This window comes from Somniosus microcephalus, chromosome 31 (assembly GCF_052327205.1).
Source record: "Somniosus microcephalus isolate GS21.2 chromosome 31, FLI_Smic_1.0, whole genome shotgun sequence".
Lineage (NCBI taxonomy): Eukaryota > Metazoa > Chordata > Chondrichthyes > Squaliformes > Somniosidae > Somniosus > Somniosus microcephalus.
The window spans coordinates 38,932,756-38,958,774 of record NC_141017.1 but is presented as its reverse complement, the minus strand read 5'-3'; the positions used below and the strand labels follow the sequence as shown (position 1 = coordinate 38,958,774).

Sequence of the window (26,019 nt, the reverse complement as noted above, 5' to 3'; positions counted from 1 at the left end):
CCCTCCATGAGGCCTCCGATCCAGCCCCCGCCCCCACCAAACAGGCCTCTGATCCCTCCACGAGGCCTCCCTGCCCCCGCTCCTCCGGCCCGTGATCCTTGCAATCCGATATCCTCCCCCCGCTTTTCTGGCCGCTCCCCGGTCCACATCGGATCCCACCCTGCTTTTCTGGCCACTTCCCGACCTGCGATCTGATCCCTCCTTTTCTGGCCAGCCCGCGATCTTCTTCGGACCCCCCTCCCCCGATCCTTCTTTGGCCGCCAACCGGCCGGCTTCCCCTGAAGATGCATTAAGCCCTGGCAGTTGGGTGATCTGAGGTCCCACAGTCTGATGGTTTTATCCAAGGAACTGGACATTAAGGTGTCCTCCACAGGAGACATACAAAATGCTACAACTCTCTTGCTGTGACCATGGAAGTATCTAATGTATTTGTTGTTGTGAAGTGACAAGTATCATCAATTTTGTTAGAGCTGTAAGCCATACTGTTTGTTGCATGTGTGTATCTGATCAGGTCTACCCCATACTTCTTACTGTACAGTGTCCTCTTTGGTTTCCCCTCCTGGCAGTCGTACAGGACGAGGGGGTCGTCGTCGCTGTTGGTTGAGAAGTCAAAGCAGCTGATCTAGTCCGTGTTTTCCTGGAACAATTTGGCCACTCTTTCCGGCCACCCCCATGCTGCTCTTCCGGCCCCCGATCCTTTTTGGACCCCCCCCACCCCGTGCTGCTCCTCTGGCCCCTGATCTTCTTCCCGCCCACCGCCCCCCCATCTTCTTGCTGCTCCCGACCCCCATGCGATCCCTCCCTCCCTCCTCTCTGTGGCCTAGAGCCCCAGGACTACCCGCCCGGAGCCAGACAGCCTCTCAATCAGGCTGGCTGCAGGTGGGAAACAGAGGCTTCCTATTCAAATCAGGCCCTGTTCTCCCGGGTTTCCCGATTGTCTCAGACCCCACTCACCCCCCACCACCCCCAACCCGCCTTCCACATTAAAATTCAGCCCTATATGTACATGCTGGATAACTGTATTCAAACACTATTAAATGTTATTGCATCATGTGATTATATAAAAGCAACCAAAAGTTTGCCATTTTTTTTCATGAAGACTGTGGCCCTTTAAGAAGTTTGAACTAGAAATTACACTGTGGGATCGTGTTGTACGAACACTTAGCAGGTTTATTTAAAATATCTTCTCAATTTTAAACCCCATGAAAATAACAGAGAAAAGGCATAGATGAGGGTTTCAGCTGCATCTGGGCTGAGGTACAGGTAGAAGCGGGCAATGTTATGAAGGTAGAATCAGGCAGCCATTGCGATGAAGAGAATATGGAGTCGGAAGCTCAGCTCAGGGTCGAATAAGATGTCGAGTTTGTGAGCAGTCTGGTTCAGCTTGAAACAGTGGCTGGGAAGGGGATGGAATTGGAGAGGCTACAGAGTTTGTGACGAGGGCTTCAGTCTTCTGAATGTTTAATTGGAGCAAATTGTGTTCTGGGGTTAGCATATTAGTGTTTAGAGATTGGTATCTTAGAGTTTAGGGATTCGTTTATTAGAGTTTAGGGATTAGTAGATTACTAAATTACAGGATTAGCATATTAATGAGTTTCTTGGTTGTAATCAGTGTATATTGAGATTCTAGAGGCTCAACAAGCACATGGCTATCATGCAGTAATGTTACGTCGTTGTTACAAAATGATGTCTGTGGTACATACAACCTCCAAACAAAGCAAAGAGCAAATGCAAGCAATGACACCTCACTGCATGCTGTGCCAAGAAACTGATGGATTCAGCTCCACATTGCAATTTACCCACAGAGTGAGCTCCCATTTCCTCCCAGGCCCTTTGGGCGGAGGCATTGAGAGAAGCTAAGGTGATTCCCCACAGACTGCGCGAGAAATCAAAGGGGTATCAGTGTATATTGCTCTTGTACACCACAGCAACCAGCTTAAGAGTGGAACTGATAGACGGCCAAGATAAGTTATTAGCCTTATAATTTACTAGCATTCACTAGTGTGAATGGAAGCGCTAGGATAAATGAGAAAGAATCTTGTAATGTTTGAGGATGGCAGATGAGTGAAGGTGGGGAGGAAGAAGAGTAAAGTTGAACTTTAGTCCCACACAACACAATAGAGGGTGTCTTCAGTGTGGAATGAAGTCCTGTTTTCACACTGAGGACACCCTCCACCGTGTTGTGTGGCACTAACACCTTGCTAAATGGGGTAGATTCAGAACAGATCTAGCAGCTTAAAACTGGGCATCCATGATGCGCTGTGGGCCATCAGCAGCAGCAGAATTGTATTCCACCACAATCTGTAACCTCGTGGCCCAGCATATCCCTCACTCTACCATTACCATCAAGCCAGGGGATCAACCCTGGTCCAATGAGAAGTGCAGAAGAGCATGCCAGGAGCAGCACCAGGTGTACCTAAAAATGCAGTGCCAACCTGATGAAGCTATAACACATGCATGCTAAACAGTGGAAGCAACATGCTATAGACAGAGCTAAGCAATCCCACAACCAACGGATCAAATCAGAACTCTGCAGTCCTGCCACATCCAGGCGTGAATGGTGGTGGACAATTAAACAACTAACGGGAGGAGGAGGCTCCATGAATATCCCCATCCTCAATGATGGCGGAGCCCAGCATGTGAGTGCAAAAGACAAGGTTGAAGCATTTGCAACCATCTTCAGCCAGAAGTGCCGAGTGAACGATCCATCTCTGCCTCCTCTTGAGGTCCCCAACACCACAGAAGCCAGTCTTCAGCCAATTTGAGTCACTCTACGTAATATCAAGAAACCTGAGCACACTGTATACAGCAAAGGCTGTGGGCCCTGACAACATCCCAGCTGTCATGCTGAAGACTTGAACTCCAGAACTAACCGTGCCTCTAGCCAAGCTATTCCAGTACAGCTACAACACTGGCATCTACCCGACAAAGTGGAAAATTGCCCAGGTATGGCCTGTCCATAAAAAGCAGGACAAATCCAATCCGGCCAATTACCGCCCCATCAGTCTACTCTCAATCACCAGCAAAGTGATGGAAGGTGTCGTCGGTAATGCTATCAAGCAACATTTACTCACCAATAACCTGCTCACCAATACTCAGTTTGGGTTCTGCCAGGACCACTCGGCTCCAGACCTCATTACAGCCTTGTTCCATACATGGACAAAAGAGCTGAATTCCATAGGTGAGGTGAGAGTGGCTGCCCTTGACATCAAGGCAGCATTCGACTGAGTGTGGCATCAAGGAGCCCTAGTAAAACTGAAGTCAATGGGAATCAGGGGGAAAACTCTCCACTGGCTGGAGTCATACTTGGCACAAAGGAAGGTGGTTGTTGGAGGCCAATCATCTCAGCCCAGGACACTGCTGCAGGAGTTCTTCAGCGCAGTGTCCTAGGCCCAACCATCTTCAGCTGCTTCATCAATGACTTTCCCTCCATCATAAGGTCAGAGATGGGGATGTTTGCTGATGATTGCAGAGTGTTCAGTTCCATTTGTAACTCCTCAGATAATGAAGCAGTCCATTCCCACATGTAGCAAGACCTGAACAACATTCAGGCTTTGGCTGATAAATGGCAGGTAACATTCGCTCCACACAAGTGCCAGGCAATGACCATCTCCAACAAGAGAAAGTCTAACCACCTCCCCATGACATTCAATGGCATTACCATCATCGAATCTCCCACCATCAACATCCTGGGGGTCACCATTGAACAGAAACTTAACTGGACCAGCCACATTAATACAGTGGCTACAAGAGCAGGTCAGAGGCTGGGTATTCTGCGGCAGGTGTCTCACCTCCTGACTCCCCAAAGCCTTTCCACCATCTACAAGGCACAAGTCAGGAGTGTGATGGAATACTCTCCACTTGCCTGGATGAATGCACTCCAACAACACTCAAGAAGCTTGACACCATCCAGGATAAAGCAGCCCGCTTGACAGGCACCCCACCCAGCACCTACAACGTTCACTCCCTCCACCACCAGCGCACCATGTCTACAGTGTGTACCATCTACAAGATGCACTGCAGCAACTCGCCAAGGTTTCTTCGGCAGCACCTCCCAAACCTGCGACCTCTACCACCTAGCAGGACAAAGGCAGCAGACACATGGGAACACCACCACCTCCAAGTTCCCCTCCAAGTCACACACCATCCTGACTTGGAAGTATATCAGCCGTTCCTTCGTCATTGGGTCAAAGTCCTGGAACTCCCTCTTAACAGCACTGTTGGAGTGCCTTCACCACACGGACTGCAGCGGTTCAAGAAGCCGGCTAACCACCACCTTCTCAAGGGATGGGCAATAAATGCTGGCTTTGACAGCGATGCCCACATCCTGTGAATTAATTTTTTTTTAACTTTGACCTTAGAGGCAAAGAAAGAGTGTTGCATTCCTAGCAGGAACATTAAGAATAACAAGTCATTCTTTGATTCTGTTTTGGAGAATTAAAAACTACCCTTGCTGTCAACCAACAGACTAACAGTAAAAGCATTGGTCAATACTGAGTGTGCATTTGAAAAGAGCACATGTGATTGTGCAATGTATTGTAACTTCCACTCCAGCACATGACGCTGCAACACATACTCTTTCCACTCAGAATTTTGTAAACGAGGTACTATCTGCAGGTCATCTCACCATGGGTTTGGACTTAAACCCTCTTGGCACTTTTTCCTTTGCCAGGGAAAATTGGGTGGATTGTGCTGTGCAATCCTTGAACAGGTTGTATCCAGTTTGCTGTATGGAAGCAGGGGGCAGCTAGGCACATGAACAGAGCTGAGCAAACAAGCAGTAATCTAGAAGCATTTGATGGGATGCTGTCTTAACTCATGTGGCAGAGTGCTGGAGGACTCTCCAACCCAGAGTCAAGTGTGCATCCTAACCTTGGATTCATAGTTAAAATCATTCCATCACAGGGGGGAGTGGAGAGGTTTCAGTGGGTCTTGGGGATCAGATCGCACCACCTGATTACATAGGATTGTTGGGTCTCCCCATCTCAAGGAGAAGAAATTCAGCCCCCCAGTGGAAATATAACTGCAGGCACATTTCTGGAGGGAATTGCAGAGCTTATAGCCTAGGCAGCTGAAGGCACTTCTGTCAATGGTGGAGCAAAGGAAATCGGGGATGCACAAGAGGCCAGAACTGGAGGAACGCAGAGTTCTCAGAGGGTTGGAGGGTTGGAGGAGGATACAGAGATAATTGGGTGGGGGGGAGGGATTTGAACACAAGGGTGAGAATTTTAAACTCAAGGCGTTGCTCAACCGGGAGCCAATGCAGGTCGGCAAACACAGGGGTGAAGGGTGAACGGGACTTGATACGAGTTATGCTCCTGTAACGGGGACACAGTGATATTCTGCTAGACTGGGATTACTGCGCCTCCTGTATTTTGAGTCACTTAAATCCAATAATTATTTGTGAAGCTAAGGGTCGAAAATAATCAAAACCAAAACAAATCGGTTTGAAATCTGAAGGCAATACAGCTTGTGCAATTAACCTGAGTTAAAATAATTGTAAAATGTAAGCCCAGGATGCTACCAGCAACACAATGATGTTATTTAATCACTGTGCACATCAATCTGCCCTCGTTTGTGTACAGATTTAGCATTGTGCCATCCAGGACATGCTGCTGCTGTTTTGGTGCGATCAACTACAACTGTAACTTAACAAAAAATACAACAAATGAAACTTAACAAATTAAATTAAAATGTGGTTATTGGGGTTGATGAAGTACTCCAGTCCCTGCGGTGTCCACCGGTCGCGGTAGGCCTCGAGCGTGCTGGCAGACACCACGGGCTGGATTTTCATTGAGGAGGCGGGACTACAACTTTTGGGGTTGTAGTCCCGTCTCCATCGAGTTGTAGCCAACCCACGCGCTTTTGACTCGATTGACCTTGTTGAGCCCACCCAGCGGGCTCAGCAGGCCAATTAAGGGCCACCCGGCAACAGGTGACGTTACAGATTGACATTTCATCTGTCAAGACCTTTTGACAGATGAAATATCAGCATTTGACAGCTGTTTGAAGCTGTCAAACACTGACAATCTGTACTCCAAGTTAATTCCTTCCTCTCAGGATGACTTAGAGATCTCTCCGGAACAGAAAGCTGAATGTTGCAATTTTTATCAGCTCGCGGCCATTCTGCTTTCTGTGCCGGTGAGATGAGGGACTCCCGAGACCTGAAGGAAGGAAGGCTGTAAAGGTAAGAAAAGGTAAGTAAAATTTATTTAAACACTTTACACACACCAAACACACTTACCTCTGCACTCATGCACCCATCACTCACCTGAACACCGGACATCTCGACCCCTCCAAGCCCTTCAGCCCGACGGCCCGCCTCGCTAACTTGGCGTGGTTTGGAGCCGTCGGGAATCCCACACTTCAAGAATGAAAATAGGGATTAGGCTAAAAACTGCCTGTTAACTACCTGTTAACAGGCAGTTAATTGGCACTAATCCCCTTCCCGCCTCGGGGAGGCGGGTCCCAGTGCTGGTTGGGTACCCGCCTCCTTTGAAACTGGCATGGAAGCGGGTTGGGGGCGGGATGGGTTCGTGCCCCCCGATTTCGGGATTTTAACCCCCCACACGCCTCCAATCCCGCCTCCATGGCTCAATGAAGATCCTGCCCCACGTGCTCCATCTCCAGGGCCACCCGGGCGCGAACGTGGCCGCGGCAGAGAGGCAGGCAGTCGGGCCGAACGACCCCCTCGACCGCACGCTGCCTGGGCCAGTTAATGGCCACTTTGGCAAGGCCCAGGAGCAGTCCTACGAGGAGGTCCCCGATCTGCCCGCTCCCCTCCGCACCGGGTGACCAAAGATAAGGAGTGTGGGACTGAAGTGCAGCCAAAAATCAAGGAGCAGCCCCTTCAAATAATGGAAGAGGGGCTGCAACCTCTCACACTCCACATACATGTGGAACACGGACTCTTCCAAACCACAGAAAATGCAGGCGGCCTGGGAATCCGTGAACCGACTTAAAAATGTATTGGACGGGACTGCTTCGTACAACATCCTCCGGGCCAAGTCCCCAATGTATAAAGGGAGGACTCCCGCGTAGAGAGCCCTCCATTGGGGACCCCCGCCTCCTCCGGACGGCAAGATGGTGCGCCAAGGCGTGTCCAGACGGCAGACGAGGATGGCAAAATGGAGGGTGTGCAAGAGCAGCCCGTACAGGAAACCCCTCTGCGCAGAATGAGAAGGCACAGAGGGGATTTCCAGGACATGTTGCTATGGAGTCATCACCCCTTTTAAAACTAAGAGTGAAATATTAGGTCAGGAGCGGGGTCATGACCTGAACTTCTAATAAACTCTCAATTAGCAGATCTGCTCTTTACAGTTTCAAAGATATCACATAAAGAGTTTCACTTGTCACCGCCCACCCCGCGCCCGCCCCCCCCCCCCGCCCCCACTGAATCCAGTCACAGGACAGGAAATGCAGTTAAAGAGAGAGGGGAGATGAAAAATGCACCAGTGTATGTAGGGCCTGGAGTTACTCATCCAAATGAGTGGGGAGTTGAAAATTACTTCAAAGTGGGAGAGAAGGCCCCTATTTCAAGTGGGTGGGGGCACTTATTTCATCAAGATTAGGATGGAGTCATTCCACTGACAGAAATTTCACCCCAATTCCTCTTTAGCAACGACCAACTGTAAAGCTGTAGTTCCTCTTTAACAGGATCTGCATGTGCCATCTCTGTAACTGAGGTCACCACACTCCAGAGCTACGAAAGCCTGTGCTCTTGCAGCACACTTCTTTGTTGTACTTTGCATCTGATCACGTCATCCTGACATGCAAGGTCACTGATCCTTCTTTATTTCACATTGAAGTCCAGTTCTTGCAAACAGCCAGGTACACGTGTTGTCACACCTTCAAAATCTATAAACTATATCAAACTAAATGCCAGTGCTCTTCCCCAATCCTTTGAATCATAGAATCATATAACGATACATTACACAAGGAGGCCATTCGGCCTGTCATGCCTGTGCTGGCTCTTTGGTAGAGCTACCCAACTAATCCCACTCCTCTGCTCTTCCCCATAGACCTGAAAAAAATTCCCTCCAAGGTATTTATCCATTTCTGTTTTGAATGTTACAATTGAATTTGCTTCCACCACCCTTTCAGGCAGTGCATTCCAGATCCGTTGTTTAAAAAGGGAGAAAGGGATAGACCGAGTAATTACAGGCCAGTCAGCCTAACCTCGGTTGGCACTTCATTTTAAGGTATGCCTGGTGCTGCTCCTGGCATGCTCTTCTACACTCCTTGTTGAACCAGGGTTGGCCCCTGGCTTGATGGTAATGGTAGAGTGAGGGATATGCCAGGCCATGAGGTTACAGATTGTTGTAGAATACAATTCTGCTGCTGCTGATGGCCCACAACCTGGCGAAGCTACAACACAGGACTACATACATGCTAAACAGCGGAAACAGCATGCTATGGACAGAGCTAAGTGATCCCACAACCAACGGATCAGATCAAAGCTCTGCAGTCCTGCCATATCCAGTCGTGAATGGAGATGGAAAATTAAACAACGAACAGGAGGAGGAGGCCCCAGGAACATCCCCATCCTCAATGATGGATGTCTAGTTTTGAGCTGCTAGATCTGTTCTGAATCTATTCCATTTAGCATGGTGGTAGTGCCATACAACACAATGGAGAATGTCCTCAGTGTGAAGACAGGACTTTGTTCTCCACAAGGACTGTGCGGTGGTCACTCGTACCAATTTGGTCATGAACAGATGCATGAGCAACAGGTAGATTGGTGAGAACAAGGTCAAGTAGGTTTTTCCCTCATGTTGGTTCTCTCACCACCTGCCGCAGGCCCAGTCTGGCAGCTATGTCTTCAGGACTCAGCCAGCTTGGTCAGTAGTGGTGCTACCAAGTCACTCTTGGTGATGGACATTGAAGTCCCGAACCCAGAGTACGTTCTATGCCCTCGCTACCCTCAGTGCTTCTTCCAAGTGGTATTCAACATGGAGCAGTACTGATTCATCAGCTGAGGAAGGGCAGTAGATGGTAATCAGCAGGAACTTTCCTTGCCCATGTTTGACCTGATGCCATGAAACTTCATGGGGTGCGGAGTCAATGTTGAAGACTCCCAGGGCCACTCCCTCCCGACTGTGCTGCCACCTCTGGTGGGTCTGTCTAGCAAGTGGAAGAGGCCATACCCAGGGATCGTGATGAAGGAGCCTGGGACGTTAGCTGAAAGGTATGATTCTGTGAGCATGGCTATGTCAGGCTGTTGCTTGACCAGTCTGTGGGACAGCTCTCCCAATTTTGGCACAAGTCCCCAGTTTATTAGTGAGGAGGACTTTGCAGTGTCAACTAGGCTGGGTGTGCCTTTGTCGTGTCCGGTGCCTAGGTGGATGCCGGGTGGTCCGTCCAACTTTACTCTGTATACTTCTTTGTAGCGGTTTGGTACAACTAGGCCATTTCAGAGAGAAGTTAAGAGTCAACCACATTGCTGTGAGTCTGGAGTAACATATAGGCCAGACCAGGTAAGGACGGCAGATTTTATTTTTTATTCCTGGGATATGGGCATCGCTGGCAAGGCCAGCATTTATTGCCCATCCCTAATTGCCCTTGAGAAGGTGAGCCACCTTCTTCAACCGCTACAGTCCATGCAGTGAAGGTACTCCCACAGTGCTGTTAGTGGGGGGAGTTCCAGGATTTTGACCCAGTGACGATGAAGGAACGGCGATATATTTCCAAGTCAGGATGGTGTGTAACTTGGAGGGGAACTTGCAGGTGATGGTGTTCCCATGCGCCTGTTGCCCTTGTCCTTCTAGGTGGTAGAGGTTACGGGTTTGGGAGGTGCTGTCGAAGAAGACTTAGCGAGTTGCTGCACACTGGTAGATGGTACACACTGCAGCCACGGTGCGCTGGTGGTGGAGGGAATGAATGTTTAAGGTGGTGGATGGGGTGCCGATCAAGCGGGCTGCTTTGTTATGGATGGTGTCGAGCTTCTTGAGTGTTGTTGGAGCTGCACTCATCCAGGCAAGTGGAGATTATTCCAACATACTTCTGACTTGTGTCTTGTAGATGGTGGAAAAGCTTTGGGGAGTCAGGAGGTGAGACACCTGCCGCAGAATATCCAGCCTCTGACCTGCTCTTGTAGCCACAGTATTTATGTGGCTGGTCCAGTTGAGTTTCTGGTCAATGGTGACCCCTAAGATGTTGATAGTGGGAGATTCGATGATGGTAATGCCGTTGAATGTCAAGGGGCGGTAGTTAGACCTTCCCTTGTTGGAGATAGTAATTGTCTGGCACTTGTGTGGCGCGAATGTTACTTGCCACTTATCAGCCCAAGCATGAATGTTGTCCAGGTCTTGCTGCATGCGGGCATGGACTGTTTCATTATCTGAGGAGTTGCAAATGGAACTGAACACTCTGCAATCATCAGCGATTATCCCCATTTCTGACCTTATGATGGAGGGAAAGTCATTGATGAAGCAGCTGAAGATGGTTGGGCCTAGGACCTGCCCTGAGGAATCCCTACAGCGATGTTCTGGGGCTGAGATGATTGACCTCCAACAACCACAACCATCTTTCTTTGTGCTAGGTCAGAGTTCAGCATTTTTCCCGATTCCCATTTACTTCAGTTTTACTAGGGCTCCTTGATGCCACACTCGGTCAAATGCTGCCTTGATGTCAAGGGCAGTCACTCTCACCTCACCTATGGAATTCAGTTCTTTTGTCCATGTTTGAACCAACACTGTAATGAGGTCTGGAGCCGAGTGGTCCTTGCGGAACCCAAACTGAGTATCGGTGAGCAGGTTATTGGTGAGTAAGTGCCGCTTGATGGCACTGTCGATGACACCTTCCATCACTTTGCTGATGATTGAGATGGGCGTCTCAGCCCCTGCACAGCCGCAGGAGCAGCAGACTGTTGCCGAGCCCTCACAAGTTCGCAACCCCAGAGGATGCCCGCCAAAGGCGTCGAGACAGGAGCAGCAGAAAAGTGAGCAAGGGGCCTCCACATCTACTGAAGGCACAGGGGAAGCACCACGTAGGAGCACGCATAAGAGGAAGATAAAGCACAAGTAGTCACAAGGGTAGTCACTTGGGTGCTGTGATGTATTGTATTTGGACCAGCCATCCTTGTCATGGTATCATAAACAGATTTGATGGCAAACTGTTGAAGTTGTGGCCTGTGTCATTTCTCAAATGGGACTTTCGCATTGAGGGCTTAGGGTGACTTGCAATTGTTAGTATGGTGGTCAGAGTTCTTGTCCATTGTCGCTAAGAAGGTGCGAGACAAAAGTGTTTGATTGTGCAGGCTAAGCAAATTTGGCCAACATGAGTGTGTCCCTTGCATCCCGGGCAGCAAAGTGGTTGCGCGCTGGCGCCTTCTGGCCTGTGCAGCTTCAGGTGGGTGAGCAGCAGCTTGGCATTGCTGCTCCTGCTGTCGGTGCTGCTGTTGTTCAGGGTTCTGCTGCTGCCGTGGCTGGTCTTCATCCGAATCTGATGTCCAGGCGGAAAGGAAATAAATGGTTCCCATGCTTCTGCTATATGCCTCAGTTGAGGAAGCGCTCAGTCAAGGTGGGGAGAGGGGTTTCCCAGGAGGTCACACTGGAGAGGGGTCTCAGGCTCCAAACTTCCACAACAATGAGTAGGCCACTAAACGTTCCCCCAGACCTGAGACAGCAGAGTTCTACCACTTGCAAATGATGATTGGTGAAAACTCCTTTTTAATGGTGGAGCTGCAGCTGTTAGTAAGCAATCCACTTGTGAAGCTGCCAGGATTACCTGGCGTGTTCCAGAGAAGGCGTGGAGGATGGGGGAAATGTCTAAAAATCAGAAAGGCCTCTCAAAATTGGATTATAGAGGCAATTAAGTGGTTGTTACGGGCCTTAAGTGCCTATCACGCCTCCTGGAGGCGGGATGGAAACGGGGTCTGAAACCCCGATTCTGGGAAAATTGCTCGGAGGCGGGATCGGGCCCGCACGCCATTTTTTGCGATGTTACCACCTCACATGCCTCCAAACTCGCCTCCTCGTGCCTGGCAAAATCGAGCCCTTTGTGTTCTCCTACAGCTTACTGTCCCACCTACCTTTGTATCATCAGCAAACTTGGATACATTACACTCGTTCCCTTCATCTAGGTCATTAATATAGATTGTAAATAGCTCAGGCCCCAACACTGATCCTTGTGGCACCCCACTAGTTACAGCCTGCTGTTGTGTCCGTGTGTTAATAGAGACACTGAAGGCAGGAGTTGGTTTCACAGATGTTTACTGAACAAAGTCTGGAGGTGAACTAACTGATACAACACAATATACAGGCTTATATAGCCCGAGTGGCCATTACTGGCATTACAGTACACAGGGGGCTCTTAAAGGCACATACACTACAATTCCTCCCCTTTTAGCCAACCAGTACATAATATTTTAAGTAATCATTAATTACATGTTACAAGAACAATAATCTACACATTGCTGCAGTTAATCAATTATAAGTCAGTCTCTCTGGAGGCTTCCTGACTCGGTCCGGATAACGCCTCGGTGGTGTAGTAGTTTCTGGTGGTGTAGTAGCTTCTTTTGGCAAGGCTGATTCGGCTTCAATGCCAGTGTCGGGTTCATCTGGTTCCAGTATCACCGGATCGGAGGTAGATACTATGGGTATCTCCACTTCATCATTAGGCGTATAGAGTTGTGGTGTAGGTTGTCCCTTTTCGGATGACTCTATGATTTGGTCAGCATGGCACCTTATTATGCTTTCTCCAATGTCCACGGTATACGTCAGCGGTCCTAGTCGTGTGCAAATAGTTCCAGGCTGCCATTTCTCAGTACAGCAGTCCCGGGCCAAAACTTGTTGACCTATCTGGAAGGTTCTAGTTGGTCTTTCATTCATGCCTTGAAATTGCCGGTTCTCCACGTCCCTTCTGATGTTTGGCTTGATCAAATCCAGCCGGCATCTTAGGCTTCTATTGAAGAACATCATGGCGGGAGTTTGGTTTGTAACCATATGTGTTGCATTCCTGTATGCAAACAAGAAGTTATCCACCTTATGCTGAAGTTTTATGTCTTCATTACCCATGGCCTTTATGGCCTTCTTGAAGGTCTGGACAAACCTTTCAGCCAATCCATTGGTGGCGGGATGGTATGGGGCGGACGTGTAGTGCTTAACCCCATTGTTTTTTAAGAACTTCCTGAATTCTTCGGACACAAATTGCGGTCCATTATCAGAACAGATCTGTTCAGGCAGCCCATTCCTGGCAAATATGGTCCTTAATACTGTGATGGTTTTTTCCGTGGTGGTGGAGGACATCTTTATTACCTCCGGCCACTTGGAGTGTGCATCAACCGCGATTAAGAACATTGAGTCCATAAATGGACCAGCAAAGTCGATGTGTACCCTTTGCCATGGAGATGAGGGCCACTCCCATGGATGTAGAGGGGCTTGTGGTGGAGCGTTTTGGACCTTCTGGCATCCTAGGCAGCTCTTGGTAATTTCTTCGATGTCTCCATCGATACCTGGCCACCATACAAACGCCCTGGCTAGGTTCTTCATTTTCACTCCACCCAGATGCCCCTCGTGAAGCTCCTTTAGAACTTTATCCTGGAGTTTGGGTGGAATCACCACTCTGGATCCACACATCAAGGTTCCTCGGCACACTGACAGCTGTTCTCTTCTTTGCGAGAATGCTGGCAACAGTGGTTCGCCATGTGCTGGCCATCCCTTCACTGTTAAATCGTAGACTCGTGAGAGAGTCGGGTCATTTCTCGTTTCCCTTTCAATGGCAGAATTTGTTACTGGTAGACATTCGACTATGGTAGAGTGGAACATCTCCACTGGGTCTACTGTAGGTGCCTCTTCTACCGTTGGCAACGGTAGGCGCGATAAACCGTCAGCATTCCCATGCTGTTTTGATCCTTTGTATTCTATGTTATATTGGTGTGCCCCTAGAAAAAGGGACCACCTCTGTAGCCTTTGCGCTGTCATAATGGGAACACCCTTCTTAGGGTTGAATCTGCAGGTGAGGGGTTGATGGTCAGTCAACAAGGTAAATTTTTGTCCGTGTAGGTAATGGTTGAATTTCTTCACTCCCCATACCAGGCTGAGTGCTTCCCTGTCGATTTGGGCATAGTTACGCTCAGCTGAGTTCAATGAGCGTGACGCAAAAGCTATCGGCCGTTCCGAGCCATCAGGGAATCTATGCGATAATACCGCTCCTACGCCGTAAGGGGATGCATCGCACGCCAGTCTGATTGGCAGTAATGGGTTGTAATGAGCCAAAACTTCCTTGGACGTGATTAAGTCTTTGCATTTATGGAAGGCACGTTTACAGTCTTCGCTCCATTTCCAAATTACTCCTGTTTGTAGCAGTTCATTAAGAGGGTGCAGAAGAGTTGATAAGTTCGGTAAAAATTTATGATAGTAATTTATTAATCCCAGGAACGACCTTAATTGTGAAACATTTTCAGGTGCTGGGGCTTTTATGACCGCTTCAATTTTTTCAGGTGACTTATGCAATCCTTCCTTATTAATTATGTGGCCACAATATGATATTTGATTCTGGAAAAATTCGCACTTGGGGCGATTTGCTCGTAGGCCCCGTTCTCTCAGCCTCGTGAGCACCTGCTCTAAATTGGCAAGGTGCTCGTTGTCATTTTCTCCTGTTACAAGGATGTCGTCTAGGTAGCATTGAGTCCGCGGAATCCCTTGGAGGACTTGCTCCATAGCTCTTTGCCAGATAGCTGGAGCTGATGCTACTCCAAAAACCAGTCGATTGTACTGGTACAGGCCTTTGTGTGTATTTATCGTGAGATACTTTTTAGAGGCCTCTTCAACCTCCAGCTGTAGATATGCCTGTGCCAAGTCAATTTTGGTGAAACGTTTCCCTCCGGATAGTGAGGCGAAAATATCTTCTATCCTCGGAAGAGGATACTGTACCGTGTGAAGGACCGGGTTTACAGTCACCTTGAAGTCTCCACAGATGCGAATTTTTCTCTTCTTCAGATTTATCATTATTCAATGTTTTCTTCATGACTGGGACGATGGGTGTTGCCCACTCACTCCAATCTATCTTGGATAATACGCCTGCCTTTTCCAAATTCTCCAGCTCTGCCTCGACTGCTGGACGAATTGCGTATGGCACCGGCCTTGCCTTAAAAAACTTGGGAATTGCCGCATCTTCCACTTTTATTGAGGCGGTGATGCCTTTCAAGGTTCCTAGTTTCTCTTGAAACACTTCCTTGGCGTTGGCCAAGATGTCTTTTAATCGTTCAGGTATGACGTCATCATCATTTTTTTTCTTACTGGTCACCGTCAGTGCCTGAATGGAGTGCCAGTCTAAACGTATCTTCCTGATCCATTCACGTCCCAACAGCGGTGGACCACCATCTTGTAGAATGTATAAATACAACTTCTGTATTTCCTTGCCGTTGTATACAACAGGCACCCTTATTTTTCCTTTGGGGTATACTTTCTGCCCCGTATATGTTTTCAAGATAATGGATGTGTCTTTTAAAGGTATATGCGGAAATAGCCGCTCGTAATCCCATCGATTTATGACGGTCAGAGCTGATCCTGTATCTAGCTCCATTTTAACTGGGGACCCTGCTATCGTGAGGGTAACCCAAATGGTCTGGTAATCTTCTTTGGCAATTACATTATGTAATTTGAGACAGCTTAGTCTCTTGTTTCCGGAGTCGCTATCGCTCTTCTGGTCTTCGGAGCTACTGTCCGTCATCATTTGTACCTTTCTGTACTTTTCTTTATTGATTTTTTTTTTCCTGTCCGTGGATTTTTTTTGTCCAGATCGGCATACCCGTGCAATGTGTCCAATCTTTCCGCATTGCCTGCATGCTTTGTCCTTGAACCAGCAGTCCCTCTGGTCATGGGTGGATCTGCTGCAGCGATAACATCCCTCGAAACCCTGTGTCATTTCATGGGTGCCGAAGTCCTGTGTCTTTTGCTGTATCTCTGCAGCTCCTCTTGCGGCTGCTTCGTATGATACAGCCATACTGAAAGCCTTGTCCAGTGTCAAATCTTTCTCAGAAAGCAGCCTTTTCTGTGTTCCTTCACTTAGGAGACCGCAGACGAATTTGTCTCGAAGATAATCTGCCAGTCCTGCCCCGAACTGGCAGTGCTTTGATAGCTTTCTTAATTCGGTGAGGTAATCAGCGTTACTTTCATTCTTGTGTTGATTCCTCTTGAAGAATTTGAATCGTTCCGCTATCAGCAGCGGTGTTGGGTTTAAGTGCTCCTGTAGGGTATCAACAATTTCCTTAAAATTCTTGTCCTTTGGTTTGGCTGGAGTGATTAAGTTTCGTAACAGCCCGTATGTCTTTGCGCCCATTAGATTTAGAAGTACTGACGCCTTTTTATCATTTTCTATTCCATTTGCGGTGCAATATACCTCCACTCTTTCCACATATGTGGTCCAATCCTCTATATCGTTATCAAAAGCATCAATATTGCCAGCCTTAGGCATCCTGGAAAAAAAATGGCGCTTCCCGCGCTTTTCTTTCTTTCCTGCAGAAAAGATATGGCGCTTCCCGCGCTTTCCCGCCGCTGCTGCTGCTGACAACGCTGTTTTCCGCGGTTTTTATTTTAATTTTTTTTATTTACAGGTGGAGACTCGTTCCCGCCGGACTCTCTCTGCTAGGTCCGAACGCCGACCTGCTTTGCAGCGCCGGCCGTTTCCCGAGTGCTCCCCCCCCCGGTCTGTTTCTGCTTGCCTCCGCCTTCGCTGCTTAGCCTCGCTGCAGAGCCAGCCGATGGAGCCCCAGCCCGCCGCCCAGGAAGGATTATTGCAGTACCTGCCACCAGCTCGGCTAGCTGGTGAAACCACAGCTTTTTTTTTTTCTTGCTTTTCTTCGACTTTGGACGTCTGAGGAATCGATGTCCTTGAGGTGCTGCCGAATTGCAGGTAAGTCCGTTTCCAATTCGTCGCCACTGTTGTGTCCGTGTGTTAATAGAGACACTGAAGGCAGGAGTTGGTTTCACAGGTGTTTACTGAACAAAGTCTGGAGGTGAACTAACTGATACAACACAATATACAGGCTTATATAGCCCGAGTGGCCATTACCGGCATTACAGTACACAGGGGGCTCTTAAAGGCACATACACTACAACTGCCAACCTGAAAAAGATCCGTTTCTCTCTACTCTCTGTTTTCTGTCCATTAACCAATCCTCTATCCATGCTACTACATTACCCCCAATCCCATGAGCCCTAATCTTGTGTAATAATCTTTTATGTAGCACCTTATCGAAAGCCTTTTGGAAATCCAAATATACTACATCCACTGGTTCCCCTTTATCTACCCTGCTAGTTACATCCTCAAAAAACTCTAATAAATTTGTCAAACACGATTTCCCTTTCATAAAACCATGTTGACTCTGCCTAATCATGTTATGATTTTCTAAGTGACTTGATATCACTTCCTGAACCATGGATTCCAGTGCTTTCCCGACGACTGATGTCAGGCTAACTGGCCTGCAGTTGCCTGTTTTCTCTCTCCCTCCTTTCTTGAATAGCGGTGTTACATTTGCGACCTTCCAATCCGCTGGGACCATACCCTCATCAACCCTCTCCGTGACTTCATCAAAGAACTGTCTGTGTGGAGTTTGCACATTCTCTCCGTGTTTGCGTGGGTTTTCTCCGGGTGCTCCGGTTTCCTCCCACAGTCCAAAGATGTGCGGGTTAGGTTGATTGGCTATGATAAATTGACCCTTAGTGTTAGGGGGATTAAATAGGTGGGGTTACAGGGATAGGGTGGGATATGTGTTGGGGTTACGGGGATCGGGTGGGATATGTGTCGGTGCAGGCTCGATGGGCCGAAATGGCCTCTATCTGCACTGTGGGGTTTCTGTGTGATTCTGTGTGAACTCGATCAAGTTAGTCGAACATGATTTGACTTTAACAAATCCATGCTTTCATTTATTAGTCCATACTTTTCCAAATGCCAATTAATTTTGTCCCGGATTATTGTCTCTAAAATTTTCCCCACCACCGATGCTAGGCTGACTGGCCTATAGTTGCCGGTTTTATCCATCCCCTCTTTTTTAAACAGGGGTGTAACATTTGCAATCCTCCAGTCCTCTGGCACCACCAATATATCCGAGGAGGATTAGAAGATTGTGGCCAGAGCCTCCGGAATTTCCATCCTTATTTCCCTCAGTAACCTAGGATGCACCCCATCCAGACCAGGTGACCTTTCTACTTTGAGGATTGCCAGGGATGTTATTTTGGTGGAATGGTGAAACAGGCGCTAAATGGATGCAGTGCTAATAAGACACACCTGTTTGAAAGTCTGGTTTTAGCATGCAATTTTGGTCCTAATTGCTGATTACCGTAATTTGAACTTGCCGGGAGGTGCTAAACCAGACACCTGCAGGTTTAGCACTCAAGCTCTGATTAGACGCAATTTCCATGGCGCAGCTTCATGCACCCACTTCCTGGCTGACACACAGCGACAGGTTTCAGGATGGCTCAGGGGCCGAGTGAGAGGGCTCACAGATTCCCGGATGCGGCACTGGAGGTCCTGATGGAGGAGGTCCAGAGGAGAAGGGATGTCCTGTACCCGCAGGGGGGAAGGAGTCCACCTCGCCCTCCTGTCCCTCTCTCCTGCAGCAGCTGGTGCTGCTCTGCCTGGCCTCATCTCCTCTCATTCCTCCTGTAGACCAAGGGGGATCCCTACTAAGATGCCCATGACCAAGCACTCCCTTCCTCCTGGTGACTCCTATAAGGTGTCCAACAAGGTAGAGTAGCACAAGACTCACTCTTTTTAGGTGAAGTACTCAGAGAATTTACAGAATAAATATCGATAGAGTGTTGGTGAAGTCTTGATAACGTGTCCCAGAAAGTCTCCCGATGTGATTCAAAAGTTCTCTTCAACCTCCAGCAGCAAATGAACAGTAAAAGGTGATATACCTTTAAGTAGCGCTTGAAATACTCTGCAACGACTTGTTTACTCCCAATCAGCTGGTCGCTGTTAGGAGGGCACGTTAGATCAAGCACTATCCACCAAAATGCTGTGCAGCCTCCTTAATGAGAGCTAGCAGGCAACTTAAGCAGCAATCAGTCCCTTAACGATCCATGCGACCATTCCTAGAGCAATCTTGAACTCCTTTACCAAGATGGCGCCTTGCGCTAAACGCCGGCTAAGCTGGCTTTTCAGCTCAAGATCCCATCTTGGCCACCTCGGAGGCTCTTTAGTGCCTGAAGGAGCCATTAAAAACCGCACCTGCTCCCCGAATCTTTTAAGTACATCCTCTTTATCTATTTTTATCCTTACCAATATCGCTACTGCCTCCTCCTTTACTGCTACATTGACAGCATCCTCTTCTCTAGTGAAGACAGATGCAAGATACTCATTTACAGGAAACTTTTTTTTATCCGGCACCGACGAGACCGACGTGGTGCCGGTTCATCAAAAATTCCGGATAACCGAAAGCTATAGTAAAAGATATGGAGAGCTGACAGCTCCGTATAAAGCAACAAACCCTGTTGCTTAGCAACAAGTGCAGAACAATGGCCACAAGTTCATAGCGTCTCTGTAGCTTAGCAACAGCTGCAGCCATACCCTTGCACAGCAACAGATCGAGGAAGGCAAGTACAATATGAAATAAAACTTACCTGAGCCTACTCCTGAATTTTGCCAGTTAACCGAGATTTCCGGTTATTTAGGTGCCGGTAAATCGAAAGTTTCCTGTAGTACCTCAGCCATGCCCTCTGCCTCCACAAGAAATTGTGCTTTTTGGTCCCTAATCAGCCCCATCCTTCCTTTGACTACCCTTTTACTATTTGAATGCTGTAATATTTTTATACAATGTCACAAAAACAAACTAGATTTAAGGTTCAGTGAAAAGCTCTCAATGCTGTGCATGTGCAGCCTGATTTCCAAGTTGTCAATGCCCTCACAGAGTTGTGTATGTGCCAGCCCATTCCGCACAACTGGTCCTGAAACTCATTTTAAACTATCCCGCTCCATTTCTGGAAACTGTCCAACTATGCACCCAGCTTCCTAGCAAATAACCCTGTTTTCCAAAAGGAGAAGAAATGTTAAATAGATGCAGCACAGAGTTCTACAATGAGGGTTTGTGCCTACAATACCCCACACAGGGGATTCTCAGTCTCATGGGGGTCACCAAATGGAAGCCAGACATTTCCTCACAGGGAGGAAGAGAACATAAACTTGGGCTGCCATTGAGCATCTCCTGACAAATGGCTTAAGAACAACATTGCAAAGGTGTGTGCACTTGGTCATCTGCCTGCTCCTTAACATGGAACGGTGCATGGCACTGAAGGGATAGCTAATTGAGGGTAATAGCTATCCAGAGCCACATAACAGCTAAAAACAAAAGCCAGCCCACTGACTGCAATATGCCAGGACAGCCTTCTATAACCCAAACAAGTGTCTGTGGCAAGGCTACAGGGAAGATAAGGTCTCTACTCAGCCACAGAAGCAGTCGTAACCATGTGATCATCCTGAAACCATAACTTATTCATGAGGAGGTCACACGGTGTCTGCTCCAGAGAAAGGCGACATTATGGACTTCTTGGCAAGTTCCTTGGTGGTGAGGTTACTTCAGTGTTCAACTATCACCTACGCAGAATTGGCAGGCTAGGGAACGTTAGCATATTTTCAGGTAAACTAAGTTATGTGAAACAGTTTATCTTAGAGATATAGACAGATGTATGTTAGTGTGCTAACCTAGTTCCACACAATGTAAGGAAACACACAGCAGGGAAGTGCAAGAAAGTTAAATTTGTGGGTTAGGGTTGCAAAGGGGTGGAAAGTTTCCGGTAAATTTCCGGTAAATTTCCGGAAATTTTCCACGGGAAGTTTAGCTTGGGAATTTTGCCCAAAAAAGCACATGCTAGCATAATATTGTTTTTTTTGTATTTCTTTCTTTTTTTTCCACAGGTCCTCTCTTAAAATTACTAACAGAGATGGAATCTTAATTATTAAGGAATTTCTTAATCAATATATGTTTATCTTCTTACTTGGCTTGTTTTAATAATTACAAGTTTTGTGTGTGACTGTGAACAAATGTGTCCTGATTGGTTGGATGAGTGGATGAGCGATTAGCTCCCTCTATTTGTAATATTTGCATATCGAATTGTGATTGGCCTGCAGGCATCTGTAAGACTGCTATAGTTTTTTTAAGATCCAGGTTAGGGGTCCTGAGGGAAATCATTTTGTTTTCTGCTGATGTTGTGATGATGCAGTAAGTAAATCAGACTTTATACCAAATAAACCAGTTACTTGTTGAACTCTGTTGTCCTTCAATTTAAAATATACAAAATAATACACTATTGGTGATGTAGCGTCGTGTGTGTACAGGTCATGCTTCCATCACATGGAGCATCAGCAAAAATGTACTCACCCTGTTGCAATCGTGCTGATTGACCGCAGTTCGACACAGAGATGAATGCCCTTTATTTCTCTGCATAGAACAATGCCACGTTTACCGTCGGGTGTGTGGAAGCATTTTACCCCATGCATTAAAGATGGAAAGACTGTGTACATGTGCAAACACTGTAGAAAGCCATATGTAAAGAATGCCACAAAGATGCAGCAGCATTTATCCAAATGCAACAACTTCACTCAAAGCTCACAGCAGTCAGCCCAGAGTTCCTCTGCTTCCATTCAAGAAGATGATGGTTCTCATTCAGCATCAGGCTCCTTATCATCAGCAACTCCTGGCCCACTTGGAAGGTTCTTTGATACAATGGATAACCATAGCCAGAAGAATGCAGATGAGTGCCTTGCTCGAGCTGTATATGCAACAGGCTCACCCCTCATGCTCACAGCCAATGTGTACTGGAAGAGATTTTTCAATGTTATTCGCCCTGCATACTGTCCTCCCACCAGACATGCTTTGTCTACTTATTTGCTGGAGGCTGAGTATAACAGAGTCCAAGGAAAGCTCAAAGAAACGATAGCGATGGCAGACTGTGGTGCAGTTATCTCAGATGGGTGGTCAAATGTACGAGGGGAGGGCATCATAAACTACATCGTCTCCACTCCTCTCCCAGTGTTCTTCAAGAGCACAGACACGAAGGACAACAGACACACAGGCACATACATTGCTGATGAGCTGAAAGCGGTCATCAACGATCTTGGATCACAAAAGGTCTTTGCAGTAGTTACTGACAATGCTGCGAATATGAAGGCTGCTTGGGCTCAAGTGGAGGAGGCCTACCCTCATATTACGTCTATTGGGTGCGCAGCTCATGGGCTTAACCTGCTCCTCAAGGACATCATGGGTTTGAGAACCATGGAAGCACTGTACAAGAGAGCCAAGCAAGTTGTTAAGTATGTCAGGGGAAAACAGGTAGTTGCAGCAACCTACAACTCCAAGCAAATGACAAAGAACAAGAACACCACACTGAAGCTGCCCAACAACACTAGATGGGGTGGTGTTGTCATAATGTACAACAGCCTTCTGGAGGGTAAGGAGTCGCTGCAAGAAATGGCAATATCCCAGTCTGGGGATATGGAAACCACCATCAAGAAGATACTGCTGGATGATGTGTTTTGGGAGAGAGTGGTTAGCAGCCTTAAACTACTCTCACCAGTAGCATCTGCAATTGCTCAGATTGAAGGAGATAACGCTGTCTTGTCAGATGTTCTCAGGCTTTTTACTGATTTAAAAGAACAAATCAGCATTGCCCTACCCACATCCCTGCTGCTCAAAGCAGAGGAGAAGGCAATTGTTCAATTCATACAGACGCGTCAAGAATTTTGTGTCAAGCCGATTCATGCTGCAGCATACATGCTGGACCCAAAGCATGTTGGGAGACCAATACTTTCTGGAGAATAGATCAACAGCGCTTAGTGTGATTTCTACCCTCTCACACCATCTCAATCTGGATGTGGGCAAAGTTCTGGGAAGTCTGGCAAAGTTCTCTACCAAGCAAGGTCTTTGGAATGGGGATGGGATATGGGAATCATGCAAGCATATCAGTGCACATACCTGGTGGAAGGGACTTTGTGCATCTGAGGCCCTGTCACCTATTGCATCAGTGATACTCCAAATCCCACCTTCATCAGCGGCCTCTGAACGAAACTGGTCACTTTTTGGGAATACGCATACAAAGGTGCGCAACAGGCTGACTAACAAGAGAGTGGAGAAACTGGTGGCTATCCGGGCGAACCTACAACTTATTGAGCCAGATACATAAGTGTCCACCACACAGCTAGACACTGACACAGAGGAGGAAATGGACACGTCAGAGCCAGAGTCAGAGAATCAGGAGGAGCAATGAGGAGTAGAAGACTCAGAAGACTCATGAGTAGAAGACTCAAAGGGACAAAATAAGGACAAATTACAGGCTAAATAAGCTGACGCTCTTTTTATTTTATTTTAGATGGGTCTTTTTTGTGGGGGTTCAATAAAGTTCAAAATTATAACCTAAATAAAGTTTTGAAAGCCTGTTTTTATTTGTATGGAACAGTATGTCTATTTTGACGACAAAGATAATATAAGGGTCAGAGACAAAAACCATCAGTGTGCAAAAAAACTCAAAATTCCCATAAATTCCCAAAATTCCCGAAAATTCCCATGGAAAGTTTCCTCTTTTAAAAATTCCCAGAATTTTGCAACCCTATGGGTGATATGTCCAACACACAGGCTCTGGGTCTCACCTGTAGTGTTTCCTAAGAAAAATAAGACCACTCAGTTCTGAGTGAACTACAGGAAAACGGATGACCTAACATACCCCATGCCTCACACAGAGGTGATCCTTGAGAAGCTAGGGACTGCTAGCTATCGACTGCTGGCAGGTACTAGTAAGTGATGCCAACTGATTGCGCTCTGCGTTTGCCACACCCTCAGAGTTTTATGAATTCAAGGTCATGCCTTTTAGGATGAAAAGTGTGTCTGCCATGTTGATGGTGGATTCTGTCCTGACAGAGGCTAGAGATTACAGCATGGTGTACATAGATGACATTGCTACTTATAGTCAGACATAGGAGGAACACCTCACCCAAAGCACAGATGTTTTACTTTATTCATGCATGGGGTGTGGGCGTCTCTGGCAAAGCCTGCATTTATTGCCCATCCCTAATTGCCCCTTGAGAAGCCACCTTCTTGACAACTGAGTGTTTTGCTAGGCCGTTTCAGAGGGGCAGTTAAGAGTCAACCACATTGCTGTGGGTCTGGAGTCACATATAGCCCAGACAGATAAGGACGGCAGATTTCCTTCCCTAAAGGACATTAGTGAACCAGATGGATTTTTACTACAATCCGGTAGTTTCATGGTCACCTTTACTGATACTAGCTTTTATTCCAGATTTATTTAATTTAACTGAATTTAAATTCCCCAGCTGCTGGGGGAGGATTTGAACTCATGTCTCCAGGATCATTAGTCCAGTCCTCTGGATTACTAGTCCAGTAACATAACCAATATTCCACCGTTCCCATGAGATTGCGAGACTGGCCGGCTGCTGAGCGGGAAGCCAGCGATAGAAGGCCGCAGCCAGGGACAATGGTAACATAGGATTTAACTGTTATAAAATGTTGACGCCGGGTTTTATAATTATACGTTCTGACAAATAGATCGTCACACATGAAGTAAGGTTCATTTGCACAAGGGATTCTATGGTAAATGCAAACCTTTTAATATATTATAGACAGACAGATATATAACAATAATTTTTTTAATAAATTTATTGAGTAATTGATGGTGTGCTTTGTTTTGAATGTACTTGCCATGTTCTCACTGTGTAAGCAGTATGATGAATGTGGCCTGAATCAAACGGTTAGCAGGATATTATTTCTAATTATATTAATCTATGAAATAAAACCTTTCAATCATTCGTGACACATTCTTCTTGCTGTGGTCTGCATCCACTCTACACAGCTGAAATAACATCACCCGACATTTTCCCAGGACCCCAAGGTCTGCAGTGTTGAAATGTTATGTGGCGTTTGTAGTGGCAAATAAGTCAATAGAAAATTTAACCCTGTGAGGAACATTGTGAAATAAAAAAAGGCACCAACTTCCTGTTTCAGTGGGTGTTAAAGATTCCATGATACTACTTGAAGAAGAACAAGTAGTTCTCCTGGTGCCTTGGCCAACATTCCACCTTTAACCAACTCCAGCAAAAGCAGTTAACTAGCTGGTTGTGGGAACTTGCTGTTCAAATAATGGCTATTAAAGTGCGAACACAAACAGTGGGTAGTGTATTAGAGGCTGTACTAGTGTTTACTATTGAAATAGTAAATAAAAGTGTCAGCCTTAGCTCAGTAGTAGCACTCTCACCTCTGAGTCAGAAGGTCATGGGTTCAAGCCCCACTCCAGAGACTTGAGCACAGAATCCAGGCTGACACTTCAGTGCAGGACTGAGGGAGTGCTGTACTGTCACAGGTGTCATCTTTCAGATGAAACGTTAAATCGAGGCCCGGTCTGCCCTCTCAGGGCACTATTACAAGAAGATCAGGGGTGTTCTTCTGGTGTCCTGAATAACATTTATCCCTCAACCAATATCAGTAGAACAGATTATCTGGTCATTCATTTCATTGCTGTTGGTGAAGCCTTGCTGTACCTTGTTTCCCTACATTACAACAGTCCTTCATTGGCTGTGAAGTACTTTGGGACATCTAAGGATGTGAAAGGTGCTATATAAATGCAAGTTCTTTACATTACTACAGAGCAACTATAGTCTGAGAATACTGGAGTTTGAACTGGGACATTACACCCACCCTTTTTCTAATGGTTCAGTTTCCCCAGCCTCAGTCAGGTAGCCTGAGAAGAGAATGCATCCCTGCTTAAGATTGTCTAATTAAGGAACATCACTAAAGACAATCTCTATTTCAGATTGTCCTATGCTCTTGCCTGAGGATAGTTAAATGTGGTGGGCTAGTTGAGATAGAGTGCAGAGAATGATCTAAATTGATGTAGGTGAAAGAGTTAATGGACTCTGCTACAGGCACTAAACATAAGGTGGGCATGTATGGCTCTGAGACTGCAAGAAAAACTATTATTATCTTCAAACAATGGCATTCATTGAAGCCTGAACTGCACTATTTTGCCTCAGGTATGAAAGCAGGTGTGAGTCAAGCAAGTCCAAACATGAGCA

General features: G+C 47.0%; 1 protein-coding gene across 1 annotated transcript in view; it reads right to left on the bottom strand.

The window, feature by feature from the left end:
- spc24 (SPC24 component of NDC80 kinetochore complex) overlaps positions 1-26,019 on the bottom strand; it is a 179,217-nt gene that overhangs the window by 57,822 nt on the left and 95,376 nt on the right. The window lies entirely within an intron of this gene.